Genomic DNA, 18,542 nt, shown 5'->3' on the forward strand with positions numbered 1-18,542 from the left:
AAGTCATAAGTTACAAAGTTATAACTTATCCAACTTCTCCAGTCACATCATAAGGAAACCCAAGCATCATTTAACTTTCTAAAAAGTTAAAAAGTCATAAGAAATCCAAAATAAGGAATCCCAAACACCCCTTAACATGTTGAATATGTTGTCATTCAAAAAACATGTTAGTATGTATTGTGGTGTCATTCATGATAGAATTAAAAAAATTCAGGGGTATCTCAAAACAATAAAAAAATGGACCCTGGAGTTTCATAATATTTGCTCAGTAATACCCATACCCGAATACATAAAACAAAGAGAAAAAAGTCGGACTGATTTTGCACTTCACCATAAAAGTTGAGGGTATCCTGAGCGAGTAAGCGTCCCCTCAAACCCCGTAGGCAGTGGTGATGCTTGGACTACGACACTGCGGGGCAGGGGGGGACTCAAAATGTATACAAAATTTCACAAACGCAAGGGGCCGTGCTCAAATTTTCGGCCTTAAACGGCTAAATTTACACTACGAATAAAAAATTTCGGCCAAAAAGGGCTAAATTTTACACTACGGTTTTCAGCTAAATTTACACTATGTATAAAAATTTTCGAACGAAACCGGGTAAATTTACACTACTGCGTAAATAAACAAGGGGGCCGGGGCCACCCTCGGCCCTAACCATCCTCCGCCCTGCCCCGCCCCTGGTCACACACCACAAGGATGTAAAAATAAAAACTGAAACTAAAACTAACTGAAAAACCAACCAATTGGACTTTGAGCATATATAGTTATCCCAAATCCAAATCTACATAGCATGATTACATAAACCTATTTATTACACAAATCTATTCCTTTGTTACCTTCTCATGATGCTGTAGAAAGATCACTCAAAAACGAGACCACCTCTTCGGATGACAGGAGTAAATACCGAGCATTAGTGCGTAAGCGTCCAACCGCACACGAAAAATAATTATCACCTTTTAGATCAAGTACATTCCATGTTATTTTATCCGGGGATGATGATGATCTTCTCCCACCATTTCCAACACTGTTATTGTTACCGTTACAGTTACTGTTACCATTACCAATTCTTTTATTGTCGGTGTGGCGTTGGTGAGATTGTTTTTGAGACGTCTTTGATCCGCATTTTGCAGACCTTCTGTCTGCAGGTGGCTTTGTTGCGTCAAACTTTGGTCTCGTGATGCCAATGTTGTCTGCCGGAAGCTCTGGCTCGAAAAATGTGTATAAATCTTCGTCCTGTAAAATGACATATTATTGGAAAAGGAAAAATTTATATCCGAAATGCATATCTTAGGGGCCGTTTGGTTTGAAGAATATTATTAAAGGAATATTATTAAAGGAATTGTTTTCACGAATTTTTAATGGAAAAACGAAAAGAACTAGTGGGCCAACCTGACCTAACCCGAACCCGTTCAAATTGTTTCAAATGACCTTTCTTTGAGTTGGAATATGTTTCGGCCTGTTACTCAACGGGCACATCATGTATCAATATAATACTTAAAGATATCGAAGTGCATACCTTCCCAAGAGAATGACCGATGCATAGGACATAATCAATTGGTGCCGAAATTGATTTACTATGTACAATTTCTCCTAATATGCGAACAATCGTCACACCCTGGTTTCACAAAAAAAAAGTTAATTAGTTATCCACGAGCTAGCGCTGACATGGCAACCACAAAAAAAAAAGAGACGGATACCTTTGTAACACCTATGGCTCGAACCTCAACAGACCGCTTCCTTGTACGACATCAACCGATGCATTAGATATCGGGCCCGTCCAAAGGTGCTGCAACATGTCTCGGGCTTGCAGCCTCCCAAACTCCACATCTGCATTCACGCAAACATATATACTCACACACACACATGTATACACACACAATGGTCATATAGCATACATACCTGCATACTTGTAGTTCCAAACGAGTGATGTCTCACGAAGCTCGAAATGTGAGCGAGGTGTACGGTCGGTGAAATACTCGAAAACATGCTGTGGAAAATTTAGACGAATAATTTATACGAATAAAGATAAAGAAACCGCAAAGGACAAAACTGAAAGACAAACGTAAAACCTTTAAAAAAGAGCATAATGTGTCGTATTCACCTTTACACTATCGACCCACTCCATATTCGAATGTTCAGGCATCGTTGTCATCCAGTCACCGTTTGTAGAACGTAAAAACATTCCATTTTCAGCTGCCAACCACATGTTTTCGTACTCTCCAAAGTTCTAAGAAATTCAATATTGTAATCATATTTAATACATTTTGAAAAGTAAAGTGGACCGTCGCAATCCGTTTTAACGATGGCCCCACATAAAAGTACCGTTTTGAAACAACCCCATTTCGGCCCGTTCCCGTTTGGTCACCAAGAAAGATGACATACCTCATCCAATACAGTTCGGTCGCTTCCACTGAGGATAACAATGGTTGTTTTTGGATCACTGCAAAGCCTTTTCAGAGGTTCTTTCAAATCAGGGTGTAATTTAAGATCCATTTCTCGTATTTGATCACCGCCACGTCTATCAGGCGTGTCAACTGGTTCGGTCAATGTAGCATTGAATCCCTGTCGTTGAAAAACGATTAATCTATATGGCAAAGTTTTACTTAATGAAATATTAAACTGTTATGTTTACTTGCCAGTACAAGAAGTCGGTTACTTGACTGCAAGTAACGCTCGATGGCCTCTTCAACCGGAAGAGGTGGTGGAGCTTGTCTAATCCTTTGTTGTGCTTCAACTACGGTATCGTTCAGTTCACTACACGAGTTCAAAAATATAACGATAAGAATAGCTTTTCTTACTAATTTCTAGAATCTGTTAAAAATGTATAAAAAAGAGGTTAAAAATACCTTACAAAAGTTTCAGCCCATTCTTGAGCAGTGTGAGTCGTGACATGTGAAAAGTTATGCAAATGGCGTTTTTCTCGTTCTTCGGGTGACATATTCAAAGCTTGACCTATGGAAGCTGCAACTTCGGTTATATTCCAGGGGTTAACAAGTATGGCCCCTGCACCTAGTGACTGTGCAGCACCCGCAAACTACAAGTGTACCACAACTATCGATTAATAATATATTCAGAATAAAATATATTAAGAACTGATAAAAGATTGTGATAAATAATTACTTCACTCAAAATGAGCACTCCTCTTTTATCGTCTTGGCATGCAACAAACTCATAACTGACAAGATTCATTCCGTCTCGTAAAGATGTGACCAATGCTATATCTGGCAACACGAGCGCAAAATATGAGAAGTTGTGGCATTAAAATATTCATTTTTCATGTTTTATGATTGATTTTTCTCCACGTGTTACGAATAAAATAAGTACCGGTGACAGCATAGAGTGCGCATAAAGCGTAAAAATCAAGAGAGCGATCCTGCAGATATCACGAAACCAATTTTTTATTTTTATTCATTATTTATAAAACCTTATTTCCAATCATTAATTAAAACATTAAAATCTAACCAGATGGTGAATCGGAACAGTAGTCAACGACCCAAATCGACCATTTATCCGCCCCACAATTTCATGAACTTGACTTGTGAGTTTTTGATCTGCAAAGTGAGATAACATACATTAGCATGGATACATGTTTAAAATAAAATATACAATATTGTGTACACATACATTCAGGAACATCGGTTCTTGTTGGTACTGCGATCTGTAGCAAAACAACTTTATCGCGCCAATATGGATTTTCTTCTAGAAACTTCTCGAACGCCAGTATCTTTTGCGGGATCCCTTTAATCATATCAAGTCGATCAACGCCTAACATCACCTATCACAAGTAAGATAAAAAGTCAAAAGGGGCTAGACATCAAAAGTCAAAAAGTCAACATTACCTTTCTCCCAGAAAACCATTCCTTCAATTCTATAGTATGTTTTTTTACGTCGGGAGTCTCGAGAGCACGAATAAAACGGTCTGAATCTATACCTATTGGGAACTGTTTCATCATTAAAAAAAAACCAACATCAGATATAATAAGACCAAGTCAAAGGTTGACTTGACAAAAGTCAACGTTGACTTACTGCAGCAACACGAGTAAGCCTCCCATGATCCTCTACTCCTTCTGGTGTACCCTCGAGTCCCATTATACGAGTGCACGCACTCACAAAGTGTCTTGCATAATCATAAGTATGAAACCTATATAACACACGTTAGCATTTATATTTATATATATGACCGAATTTAAGTCAACGAAAATGAGAAAATGACAAACTTACCCCACCAAATCAGCGGCAAGAACTGCACGTAAAATCTCAGAACGAGAAGGTAACGTTCTATGGATTTCAGAAGACGGAAATGGTGTATGGAGAAACCAGCCGACTTTCATGTTAGCGTTACGTTCTTTAAGACATTTAGGGAGAAACATAAGATGGTAATCATGGCACCAAACAACATCACCTTCTTGATACTGTTCATTTACTACGTCAGCAAACATTTGATTTGCTTTTTTGTATGCAGCAAACTGAGACTGGAAGCTTCGGGTCGTTGCCAAACGGTCTTCTTGTGGAAGACCAAGATAATGGAAAAGAGGCCATAATATGTTGTTGCAATAACCGTTGTAATATTGATGTACAATATCTTCGTCAAGAAACACGGGTATGCACCTCTGCATCACGATACACAAATGGGTCGGTTTGGGTTTTTCTAATCTCAAACGGGTCAAATAAAAAGATTTAGCTAACATGGAGAAACGAGTCAAACGGCCCGAGTTGACCAAAGTCTATTTTAGCGCATACAACCTCTTAAATAGCTTCATTCAAAGATTTAAACTGACTACGATATCATTTTTAGAAGGGAAAATCACAAAATGGCCACTGACGAGTTTGATTACACAACCTTGACTTTTTTTCTTTTAAAAAAGTATCATTTGACTTTTCATGTTTTTAGTTAAGAAATTGTTTTAGCCAACAAGAAGCTTCCACATGACACATTTTGTTGCGTCAACCAACAAATTTTGACATGATGTGGCAGATTTCTACCTGTCACGGCAGATTTTCATCTTACGCGGCAGATTTCCATCGGCGCAAAAGAAGGATCTGCTACGCCATATCGAAATTTGTTGCGCCAAACATGAAATCCGACACACCAAGATTAAAATATGATAGGTCAATGGACACTTATTGGTCAAAATGCCCCCTTTTCAAAATTATATTAAATACATTCACGATTTATGAAATATATAAAAAGATAGATGAAAAACGGTTAGCGGGTCAACCCAACTTGGAAGTTGACCCGAATCCGTTTTTAACCCATTACCCATCTTGCCACCTTCACAATTACTTACCATAGCATTGTAACCATAATCTATCTCACATTACCAATTTACCACAATCTGTAATCATCTAAACTTAATAAACTCTATAACCTTCACAATCCTTAATAATCTAAACTTTATATAGATTATAAAGTATCACTAGACTTTTCTTGTTTTTAGTTAAGAAATTGTTTCACGCTACCATAAGCTTCCACATGGCACTCCCTGTTGCGTCAACAAAACAAATTTTGAAAAGACGTGACAAATTTTTATTTGGCACGGCAAATTTCCATCTGGTGCAAGAGAAGGATCTGCTACACCATATGGAAATTTGTTGCGCCAAACTCGAAATCCGTTGCCCAAGATTAAAATCTAATGCTTAAATGGGCACTTGTCAAACGCTGGTTGATTATAATTTTATAACTTTTTAAAAGTCTGTATTTTATCAAACTTATCGATCAAAATGCCTCCTTTTTATAATCATATATTAAACACATTCACTACTTAAAAAATATATAAAAAGAGAGTCGAAAAACTGTTAGCGGGTCAACCCAACTTAAAAGTTGACACATTTGACCCGAACCCATTTTAACCCGTTACCTATAAAAATTCAAACTTTACCTTCTCAGCAAGCGCTTTCGTCAACGCCCGTTGCCCAGGCTCATCGGGCACATTCACACCGGCCCACCCGATCCACTTCGCCTCAACTTCCTTCACACCTAACAAAGCACTAACAAGCCCACCACCACTAACTTCAAGTGACCAACTTTCCTCACCTCTTCTAACTGCGGACACAGGTAGTCGGTTAGCAACAACCAACAACCGTTGCGTAAACAACCCGCCATCGGGCCTCTCCCAACCCTCGCGTGCAGCCGACGCTCCTTCCAAAAACTGCTCCACATAACTATTCTTTCTCAGCTCTCTTTCTCTCAACCGTCTTTGAATTCGGTTCGCTGATGAATTGCCATTGTAATGATTTGTAGGCATAACTATCAATGCAAATATGCAATCTACAAATTTATTGTTTTAAATCATCAAAATAAATTTGTTATAAGTTATAAAGCAAGATTAAAGAAACAGATATTATAAATGATGTAGCTATCATCGTACACGTACATGGGTCTACAGTTTGGACAAGTTTACCTGTTTTGGTCCAAGATTTATAAAACCCACGTTTCTACTTTAGGTAAACCTCGTTATCGTACCGACAATTAGGGTATATATGTTTGCATAGGGTGTAAAGTGTAAACGAGCCTAGCCGAGTTGAACCCTTGTTGGTTTAAGCTCCATCTCGGCTTTTTTTAATACTAGAGAACTTGAGATTGGCTCGTGAATTATTTATTAATTATTTATATTTTTATTATATATTTTATAATTATTTACATATATTTATAGTTATAATTTTTATATTAATATTTTATATAGTAGTTCATTACTTATATTAGTTAATTATTACTTTTATAATATATATAATTATAATAGTTGTTATATAAATATATTAAATAAAAGTTATATAACTAAAACCTACTTTAGTCTCGCGAGCCGGCTGAAACTTGATATGCGAAGTTTGGGAGAGCTCGTTTATTAAATGAGCCTTAATAAAAGCTCGAGCTCAAGCTCAAACTTGTTTAAGCTCGGTGTGATTCGAGTTCGAGCCGATCTCAAGTAGTTCACTACCGACTCAGCTCGTTCACAAAAAATAAAAATGATGATGTATCAAAAAATTGATAAGATTGAGAAACTAAGAAAACCCTATTCAAAGGGTTGTGTAATTAAATACTGACTCACCAAAACTGAGTTTGAATGTGAAGATGGTTGCCGGTAATTGACCGGAATGTTGCCGGAAAGTGGTGGCCGGAGGGGAAGATGGTGGAGAAATGAAGGGAGACAAAGTAGACACACTTGTAAGCTTTATAGGGTGTGAATTTGGGTGTGTCTTACAGCCATGCAGATGACCAAGGGTACTTGTGATGAAGTTTCAATTAATTTATTTGACTATAAAATACATTTAATGATTGCTTATGTCATAAGTGGTGGAATTGAAGGTTTGTTGAAATTTAGAGTTTCTTGAGAATTGTAATTCATATATTATTTTTTGGTTTTTTTTTCTTTTATGAATAAATTTTGGAATTATTTCCAATAGCATTTCTGACATGGGATATTGGGATATTAACCATGGCCGTTGATTTTGACATTCCAGATTTGACTTAACCATAAACATTATCAAAAAAGAAATCTATTACTATGAGAAAGCTTATTGAGTCATGTTTAAAACCTAAGAGTAAAGACTAACTTCTTGTTTAGGTTATTCTAAAATACAGATAAAAATAGAATTATCCCATACAATATATATATATATATTGTAAAGTATTTTATATTTTTAATTGAAAAATCATAATGATATTATATACTATAAATTATAAAGAAAATAGAAAAATATGTTAATAAAAGTCACCTTTTTTGGTGTAATTAGTAAATTCCTTGGTGTAAATACTAGGACTTTTTTTAAAAGCCACTATTTTTAGAGTCTTTTTTTTTTTCCTTTTTTCCTTTTTTTGGTTAACAAAGTTGTTGAAAAGTTATTGCTAAAACAGTTGGTTTAAACTAGTTGCTGCTAAAATAGTTTGTTTCTAAAAAATAGTAGGTACTTACTAGCTCCTTTCTACTTTTGTGTTTTATTTAATTTCTTCGTGCTATTTGCAATAACTAAAATTAGTTTCGTGCTATTTGCAATAACTAAAATTAGTAGGTTTAAAAATATTTGTCAAACAAGTTGTTGAATAGTTATTACGAAAATACTCATAAGAATATTCTGGTGGTAATATGTGTCATATCTATAAAATATATGTTGTTACTAGGTTCAAATCCTATAAAATACAGGTTTATATCATTAATAGGAGTAGATTAGGAGATGTTAAAGAAATCTATTAATTACTATAAAATATTTATTATAATTTTCAGCTTTGGCATTATCTTATTAACTGAATGCTATTAATTATTATAACAATTAATGTCTTAATTGCAAAGATAAACATTTATATTCTTTTAATTTAGTTAATAGTATAATTGCAAAGATAAATTGGATGTGACTTAATGATAGAGCACTCACTTTACTAGTGAGAGGTAGGGGGTTCAAACCTCACTATCACCAATTTATATGGGAGATATGAGGGATGACCCTGGCTTGCCAGGGTTTGAGTTCTGATCTCACCCGGTTTTACCGGCTCCTCGCTGTCGTGTTGTTTGGCGGGCGTGGGGGTCGGGTTTTATCCGGGGAATCTCTCAATTGGTGGACCGCTAGGGGGTTCATTCGTACGAACTCATGGCCGGCTCGGGCTACCTTTAGCCAATCGGGGCCGCGTACGGAGTACCCGGCGTTACTTAGTTGGTCGTTCCAAAAAAAATAGTATATATCTCAAAAAAAATGCGTATTTGTTTCCTTTCCTTTAACAACTAAAGAATACATCTACGGTTACCACTTGGTAATCCTAATCCAAGCCCATCATTTCCTATTACAGGCAAAACTTGTCGACCGAAAGCCACCACGACAAGCTCGATTGGTATTATATTCAAATTTAATACCTTAAGGGTATGTTTGGTTGGAGGTAATGGAATGAAGAAGGAATGGAATGTGAGAGAGGAATGGAATGGACAAGGGAATGAAATGTATCATTACATTCCTTTGTCTTGTTTGGTTAACCTATATGAATGAAATGAATTATTATTTTATGTTGTTTGGTATCAAAAAAAAATTATATGAATGAAATAGAAATAATAAAAACACTCCTATCTCATATATATATATATATATATATATATTTACCAAAATAAAAAAAAACTACATTGGTGACGGTGGTGGTAGCTCCGGTGACGAAAATGGTGGTGGCGATGGTGACGATGGTGCTGGTGGTGGCGGTCAAGCGCAGGGGAGATGGTTGCGGTGGGGGTGGGGGGTGGGGGTGGTTAAGCAGTGGTAGCATTGGTAGTGATGGCGATGGTAGGGTGGCGACAACGGTGGTAGCGGTCAGGTGGTGGTAGCCAGGCAGCGAAAATGGTGGGTGGCGGTGATGGCCAAGCAGAAGGGATAACAACGGTTGCGATGGTTACTGCAACGATGGTTGCGACAGCAGTGGCGGTGGTAACGCTGATTGTAAGGTGGTGGTGGCGACGGCGGCGGTAGCGCTGGTGGTAAGGTGGTGGTGGTGGTGGCGACGGTGTTGGTAGTGGCAGTCAGGTGGTGGTGGTGATAGTAGTGGCGCTAGTTTTTGTTAAGTGGTGGAGTTGTTGAGAACGTATGGTGAAGGAGGAATGAAATGAAAAAAAAATGGGGTGGGAAGGAATAGTTTTGATGGAATGAGATTCTATTTGTAATGGATAATTCCATTCTATTAAGCAACCAAACATCACATTTTTCATTCCCACATAATGAATCATTCCATTCCCCCTATTATTTCTACATACCAAACGCTACTTAAGTATTTATTTCTAGACGATGACTTTGAAACAAATAAGATAATTAGTTTTTTTATGATATTTGATCTTTTATTTTTTTAAGTAGTAATTTGTCATTTTTGTTCTCGCGTACATTAATTTCAAGACGTTGATTCTGAAAAGAATAAGATAATTGATTTACGATATTAGTCTTTTATTTTTTTAAATAGTAATTTGTCATTTTTGTTCTCATGTTAATCAATAATAAATATTATTTTTTTACAGCAAATATTTCTACTCTTACTTCACACCGATATCACATGTATTATCTAGGTTTGAACCTGAGACCTTCTTTCTAAGTTCTAAGAAGGCATATGCCTCTGTCAAGTGGGCTAGCCCCACTAATAATAATAATTATTATAATTACTTATTGAACTTTAAATATTTAATAATTATATTTTTGTTCTCACATTAATCAATAATAAATCTCATTTTTTTAAACAATAAATATTTCTACTCCTACTCCACACCTGTATTACACGTATTACCTAGGTTTGAACCTGAGACCTTCCTTTTAAGTTTTAAGAGGTATATGCCTATAATAATAATAATAATTGTAATTGCTTTATATTGTTATTGAACTTTAAATCTTTAATAATTATATTTTTGTTCTCACATTAATCAATAATAAATCTCATTTTTTTAAACAATAAATATTTCGACTTCTACTCCACACCAGTATTACACGTATTACCTAGGTTTGAACCTGAGACCTTCCTTTTAAGTTCTAAGAGGTATATGCCTACTATAATAATAATAATAATAATAATAATAATAATAATAATAATAATAATAATAATAATAATTGTAATTGCTTTATATTGTTATTGAACTTTAAATCTTTAATAATTATAAAGGTCTTACAAGAAAACTAATAATAAACATTTTTATTCAAAATTATAGTTACTCTAGAGAAAAAATCTGTGGTATTTGAAAAAGGTAAAACTTTTAACCACCCGAATTTAAAATGAAAAAATTTTGGGTTCAAGTCACACAAACGATTAGATTTAAAAGGAAATTCGTGGTTTAGAAAAAAAAATGTTTAAAAAACAATATGATTATAGATTGTCATCTTCTTGCTTTTTACAAATATAGGCAGCATAATAAATTGGAAATAGAATGAAATTAACTTTTTTTAACGTATGAAAATATCACATGTAAACCTATTTTCTCGGGGTTATGTTTAAGGTCGACTCCTCGACCGCAATGATACCGCACCTCTTGATGCATGGGAACCGGATAGAATCCGTAAACCCTCAGCCTCTGTCGGGTGAAATTGGGATTAAAGTCCTAATTCGTCCATTCACCTAGATATCCTTCAAGCTGGCTCATGTGAGAATCGCACATGCGTCTTTACAATGGGAGAGCATGCCTCTTATCAATAAACCAACTTCTCAAGACTTTAATTTTATTATTTGTTTTAAGTTGTTATTAGGTTTATTCTCCAGAAGATGTATAAGTAATATTGTACATTTAAATATACATGCAGTAAATAGTTTGTTGTGTTATTTGTAATATGTTCTTAATAAATGTATATAGCTATTAAATCTTTTTGTATTTGTTGCTTTAACTATAGTTTTTTTAAATGACAACTTAATTGAAATAAAAACATGCAGCATCATCAGCAATAGCTTAAACATCATACAAACAAGGTAAAAAAAATACATACATGGTATATCCTTGACTCGAGTCCATGCCATGATGTAGTCCAACCATTTTGCTGTATTTTTAACGAATTGGATTCTATTTGGATTTTATTCCTTATTTCTATCGGCTGTTGAACTATATCTGACGTATGAATTAAGACTAGCGGGTAACCTTCGCTTAACTTGTGGCAGGTTAAGACTTATATCTAACCCAACGACTAACCCGATTTGCCTTAAAAACTTATTATTATTATTATTATTATTATTATTATTATTATTATTATTATTATTATTATTATTTTATCACTATTATTATTTAAATAATAATGATTATTAGTGGTTATCTTTAATAACATAGTAAATTAAATATGCATTATTAAATAATGTATATTGGTTATTAATTATTTCAAAAACAATTTTACGCTTTAAAAAGTTATTATTACTTAACACGAATGTATCAAATACTAAGCAACATTAATAGAACTTGTAAAACTGTTAAAATCAAAACATTATTGACATGACTTCTAAAATGTATTATATTATAGAAACAGGATCAAATACATTTTATTCTTAACATGAAAACAGTGAGAACTAATTTGCTGTTATTATTATGTTTATTTTTATAAATGTTTGTTGTTATTTTTTGTTCGTATTTGCTAATTTTCGATTATGAGACGTTATAAGTATTTGCTTATTTACATTTTGTAGTTATTATTAGATTTTTTTATTTTGCTGATATAGGTATTTGCTGTTATTATTTTGTTCTTGATTTTGATTCTTTTGTTGTAATTTTTAGATTTTTTCTTTGTTATTATAAATAATTCTTTATATAAATTGCTATTGTAGTTGGTATTGTTTCTTATGTTCTCATTTTTTATAAATTGGTATTATTTCCTACGTTCTCATATTAAGACTAAAATGCATATGAACCTTCCCCATTATATTATATAAGTATATATATATAGATATTCTTACCTTTACGTTCAGCATGAGAAGTCTAATGTTATGACATGGAGAGAATAGGTTTCTTGTTAGTGTTGATCTTTTATTTTATTAACTTTTGATTTATAAGCCTAAAAATAAACGTAAAAGTATGCTTAATTCACTTAATAACATATAGATGACTTGGATATTCTCTAATTTTTCTTATTTCCTCTGATTTTGTCATGTATTATACTTTGCTGTTCGATATTTAGGCACATCAGTTAAGCATGTCAATCATTTCTCTTTTACTTTATGTTAACAAAGTATTAAGCATGTTTGATTATTGTGTTGAAAAGTACTAGTAACAAAGAACATAATGTATGCTTTCAAACCGCTAATTCGGTTTCACATGTTTAGGTTGTGCTTTATAGACAAAAATTATAACGTTCACGTTATAGTTAACAACCAACCCGATCATTATTTTTAAAATTATCCTGTAAGTTATTAAGTTGGCCAGATAAAGATTTCTTTTTAATAAATATAATCAATACATGTATAATGTGGACATAACAAAAGACATGCATAGACATTGTGGAAATATCTACTATATTATGATATATATTTTATCTTTTATTATTTTGATGTAGAGATAGAGAAAATATCTAGTACGTTATGATGAAAAAATATTGTGAGAATCAAAGACACAGGAAGAATGGTAGCAAGTGGGGTACTTCGATAGGGGCAGGTCGGAAGTAACATAATGAGTGGTCTATAGAATTTGCAATCAAATTGAAAATAAATAATGACATATAAATAATAGGGAAGATTCCCAAAATCGTCCCTTTTAGAGAGAGAAGTTTCAAAATAGCTCTTTTTTCTCAAAATCTTTTGTAATTTGGACTCTCAAGACGCATTAGGAATTGATAAAATAAAGACGAGATTTCAAAAGAAAGTCAGCTAAAAGACGAGATTTGGGGAAGTAATGTCGGTAAAGTCCAAATTATTTGTAATCTTGGAACAAAAGTTCAAATTTTTCAAAAAGTTTTTTACTCAAAAAACCGTCTCTTAAAACTGTATTATTATGTTTCTTACCTTTCACGTCCATATTCTTAAATTCTTGGAAAAAGAGATTTTGAAATCCCGTCTTAAGAGATGCATTTCGGATGCATTTGTTCTTAACAGACGAGATTTCTTAGTTTCCTACCTTTCACGTCCAAATTCTATAATTTCTTGGAAAAAGAGATTTTGAAATCTCGTCTTGAGAGACGCGTTTTGGATGCATCTGTTCTTAACAGACGAGATTTCTTAGTTTCCTACCTTTCACGTCCAAATTCTATAATTTAATATGGATTTTATTAACATTTCTTCATCAATCTTCTTCATCGGATTATCTTGTAGCCGGCCAAATGACGAGGTTTAAGCGGGGAGATCATATGGAAGTAAAGGATTTGGGATCAAAATGAACAACATATTCCATTTGCTAATAATCCTTCCCGTCTTGGTTGGTGCTATCAAAATGAACAATATATTCATTTTCGCTAAATTTGCTAATAATCCTTCCAGTCCACCAACCGTCATTAGCATAGACATCCACCGTCTCACCCAAACGAAAGCTGGTCACCTCAACAAATGCAGGTTTTGGCCTTAACTTTTCGACCTTCACAAACTATTGTAGAGGCCCGGACAGATCATTTTCGAGCAAGGTACGGAACTGCACAATATACTCATTACGGAATGTTGAGATTATGTTGCCGTCATAGTAGGAACCAATGAACCCGGATCCCAAATCCTTTACTTCCACATGATCTCCCCGCTTAAACCTCGTCATTTGGCCGGCTACAAGATAACCCGATGAAGAAGATTGATGAAGAAATGTTATTGATTGATAAAGAACGAAAATCCATATTAAATTATAGAATTTGGACGTGAAAGGTAGGAAACTAAGAAATCTCGTCTGTTAAGAACAGATGCATCCAAAACGCGTCTCTCAAGACGAGATTTCAAAATCTCTTTTTCCAAGAAATTATAGAATTTGGACGTGAAAGGTAGGAAACTAAGAAATCTCGTCTGTTAAGAACAAATGCATCCGAAATGCGTCTCTCAAGACGAGATTTCAAAATTTCTTTTTCCAAGAATTTAAGAATATGGACTTGAAAGGTAGGAAACATAATAATACAGTCTTGGAGACGGTTTTTGAGTAAAAAAGTTTTTGAAAAATTTGAACTTTTGTTCCAAGATTACAAATAATTTGGACTTTACCGACATTATTTCCCCAAATCTCGTCTTTTACCTGATTTTCTCTTGAAATCTCGTCTTTGTTTTATCAATTCCCAATGCGTCTTGAGAGTCCAAATTACAAAAGATTTTGAGGAAAAAAGGGCTATTTTGGGACTTATCTCTCTAAAATGGGCTATTTTGGGAATTTTCCCTAAATAATAACTATCATGTAATTATAAATAGGAAAATTGGTTTAATTGGTCTCAACTATTTCATTTTTGTCGGCGCCGGTCCCAACTTTCATTTTGGCTGGCAACGGTCCCAACTTCCACATACGTTTCTTCTGATGTGTTTGTTTTTGCTGATGTGTCCATCTGAGTTATCAAAAAAACGTTACGTGGCAGCCATCTGAGTTGTCAAAGACCGGAGAATCAAAAACCCCTACCGGACTCTGACCTTCCACCCATTGCCGCCATCAAACTCAAACTGAGTTGTCGGAGTCCGGTTTCTGATTCTCCAGTCTTTGACAACTCAGATGGCTACCACGGTGGCTGCCACGTAACGTTTTTTTGACAACTCAGATGGACACATCAACAAAAACGTAACGGAGTTAGTACTCCGTTAATCGCGGACTGGTGGAAGAAACGTATGTGAAAGTTGAGACCGTTGCATACCAAAATGAAAGTTGGGACCAACGCCGACAAAAATGAAATAACTGGGACCAATAAAAACCAATTTTCCTTATAAATATAAATGCTTAGAGTATTCTATTTCTATTTCTTAAAAATATATGAGGTAAATTTGTAAATTATATTGCATGGTTGTAAGTGGTTGTGGGTAGAGCAGAGAGAAAATATTATGCGGAAAGTTAAATTTTAAGTGAATTTCACTGTTCACGCCGTATAATATTTTAATATTTTCTAAAAGTGGTTGTGAGTGAATGAGAGATAAATAATAATGATAAAAGTATAAATGTTTATTATTTAATTAAAAATGAGAGATAAATTATAATAATTTTTAATATAATTATATGGTATATATATAGATATATGATAGAAAACTGAATGTGAATGCTCTTACATAGTTACTTCATTTAAAGATTTGACATTGAAATGAGAAAAAAGGGATTAAAAGATTATCACATTATATAAGAAATAACTTTAGATTTAAATTCTCATGTAGTTTTTAAATTTGTGCAGTAATCAATTATGTTTTTATATATGTAAGTTGATTTATTACCATGATTATATTTTGGGAACATAACGGCTGATGTTACAAATCTTATGAATACAACCCATGTTCCTATGAAAGATATTGTTTGAAAGGCCAACTTAAAATAACACATTTCTTGTTAGATATTGTTTGGAGTTTGTCATTGTGTTGCTACCGATAAAGAGATTTATGATAATAATAAATATTATGACCGAAGAGTGCAACTGTGAGTGTTTATCCTCATATACAAATGTAATTATCTATTTCGATGACATAGAGAAATTTTGGAATTAAATTATTCTTATTGTTATTTTTATCCAAGGCTTTGATTGATTTTATTTAATACTCTAGATTATAAGATATGCATAACCAGATTTTTATTTAAAATACTATCTTGCCTATATGAGTATTTAAAACTATTTCGAGTGCATGAGTTATTTTCCCGAGTTTTTCAAAAGTCTAATGAAGTGAGGTTTGTTTACTCACATACAATTCTAAGCATTCTTAAATTTAAAGGGAACGCGTCAAGTATTTTTACATGTAAAAATTACAAATTTGACATAAATAGAGTTGTATAAGTTTGCCGTAAAATTATCCATACAAAAAAGTTAAATAATAACAAAGTTAAATGATTTGAACCGAAATGTTCTAATCAAATTTAATCTTTCATGTCTACAAACTTCGTATTTTCAAACATTGTAACGAAATCGTGACTTCATCCATTTTCTTGTGATTTCTTAGAGAAATATGGCATTCAGAGTTATTGTTAAGACACTGAATTTAGAGTTGATAGATTTCAACTCAAATCCACAATTAAGTCATGGAAAACTAACTTTGATTGATCACACGACGGAGTTCCACCACTACACACCTCCACCGTTGATAATAGTTCCACTACTTGGAAATGGAATGAAAGTTTGAGATGAGGAGAAGAAGTGTGATCTTTGTCACAACGGTAAAGGAAACATAAAAGCAAAAGAAATAAACTTTTGTTTAAAGCTGTTTTTGGTGCTAACCATTTGAATGTGACGATGGTGTTTGATTTCTTCTTGTAGAATCTACACATAATTTTAAAATTGTTTTATTTGCTACAGAAAAATATGATTTACACATGGGTATAACATTAAATATATAATTATTAAAAATAATGACTTTTTCTTTTCTTTTTAACAGCAAAATTTTCCTTATTTACCTTGCACACACAAAAATTTAATTACAATGAATAGTTTATGAAGTTATTGGAACTTATCAACAATTTAAATTAATATCTTTTATTTCATTTTTTGTTTTTATCTTTATCACCACCCGTTATGGTTTATCTTTTTCATAAGGTTTATCTTTTATTTGGTTTGTTAGTTTTTAAACCCTTCAAATATAATGTATGAAATGGAATAGATGTTTTGAGTTTGATTATTATTAATTTGGAGCATTTAACTTCCATCGAGAATCTTTAAGGATTCTTAGAGCATTCTCATCCCACTCCCTATCTTCAAACCAAAAATTACACTCAAACTCACTTTATTTTCTCTCTCTATTTTAATTAAATAATACTTTTTATAAATTTTATCATTACCTTTTCTCTTTCCTTCACTCACAACCACTTTCAAAATATGTTAAAAATTATAGGGGATGAACAGTAACTTTTCAAATATACAGAAAAATCACTACTTTTTCTAAAATATAAAAACTCTCCACTCACAACACCCTGAATCACTTCCTAAATTATAAAAACACCCCTCACATAATATGAGGGGTTGGATGAGAATGCTCTTAAAGGCTTAAAGCTTTTGGTTAATTAATCGAGTTAGAGTCATAGTTTATCAATAGTATGACTCGTGTATTATAAGAAGAAAGATTATGTATTAAGGTTTTTTTTTTCTCAATTCTAACAATAGATATTTATTTTTTTAAACACTAAAGAAATTACAACAATTTATCCTCCACACATATCCAACACAAAGTTCACGTGGTTTTATAAATCTTATTATAACTAATGCATAATCTGAAGCATCAAAATATTTTGGAAAATTGGTTTTTACTGGTCCCAACTATTTCATTTTTGTCAGCGTTGGTCACAACTTTCATTCTGACTGGCAACGGTCCCAGCTTTCACATACGTTTCTTCACCAGTCCGCGACTAACGGAGTACTAACTCCGTTATGTTTTTGCTGATGTGTCCATTTGAGTTGTCAAAAAAACATCACGTGGCAGCTACCATGGCAGCCATCTGAGTTGTCAAAGACCGGAGAATCAAAAACACCTACCGGACTCCAACCTCCCACCCATCGCCGCTATCAAACTCAAACCCACCAACACGTCAAACCCCCAATTGGGGATTTTCATATCAACATTGCTAGCCATCCTCCAAGATCTGAACTCTTCACCACTAACGCGTCAAACTCCCCAATTTATCATATATGAATCGGGTTCCTGAATCGGAACACGGGGGGTGGGTTGCCGAAAAAACGGGACAAAGCGATTGGATACGAACTGAGATGAATAACGAATATGGGGGAGACGGCTCGAGCAGATTCAAAACTCCGCAAGCATGATAGTGGTGGTGCACAAAAATGATGGTGGCCGGTCGCCCGGCCGGAGATGGTGAACGCGACGGTGGCCGATCCGGTGTGACGGTGGTCGGAAATGGTGAATGTGACGGTGGCCGATGCGGCGTTGGGCGGTGGGGGTGGCGGGAGTGGCGGTGGGACGATGGTGTGGGGAGGTGGGTTTAAGTTTGATGGCGGCGATGGGTGGGAGGTCATGGAGTCCGGTAGGGGTTCTGATTCCCCGGTC

At 34.1% G+C, this 18,542-nt stretch overlaps 1 pseudogene across 1 annotated transcript; it reads right to left on the reverse strand.

The window, feature by feature from the left end:
• Nucleotides 1–688: 688 nt before the first annotated feature.
• On the reverse strand, nt 689–16,670 carry LOC143572161 (alpha,alpha-trehalose-phosphate synthase [UDP-forming] 1-like; annotated as a pseudogene). Its single transcript, XR_013142222.1, has 17 exons — nt 16,583–16,670; nt 5,881–6,269; nt 4,223–4,611; nt 4,028–4,142; nt 3,841–3,942; nt 3,626–3,776; nt 3,464–3,552; nt 3,326–3,374; nt 3,122–3,222; nt 2,848–3,035; nt 2,638–2,755; nt 2,384–2,563; nt 2,103–2,228; nt 1,901–1,988; nt 1,699–1,828; nt 1,518–1,616; nt 689–1,234 (listed from the first exon to the last, which is right to left on the reverse strand). The product of XR_013142222.1 is annotated as an alpha,alpha-trehalose-phosphate synthase [UDP-forming] 1-like (transcript).
• Nucleotides 16,671–18,542: the final 1,872 nt, after the last annotated feature.

This window comes from Bidens hawaiensis, unplaced genomic scaffold (assembly GCF_021521415.1).
Source record: "Bidens hawaiensis isolate Kalapana, Puna unplaced genomic scaffold, B.hawaiensis_p1.1 tig00025755_1, whole genome shotgun sequence".
In the NCBI taxonomy this organism is placed as follows: domain Eukaryota; kingdom Viridiplantae; phylum Streptophyta; class Magnoliopsida; order Asterales; family Asteraceae; genus Bidens; species Bidens hawaiensis.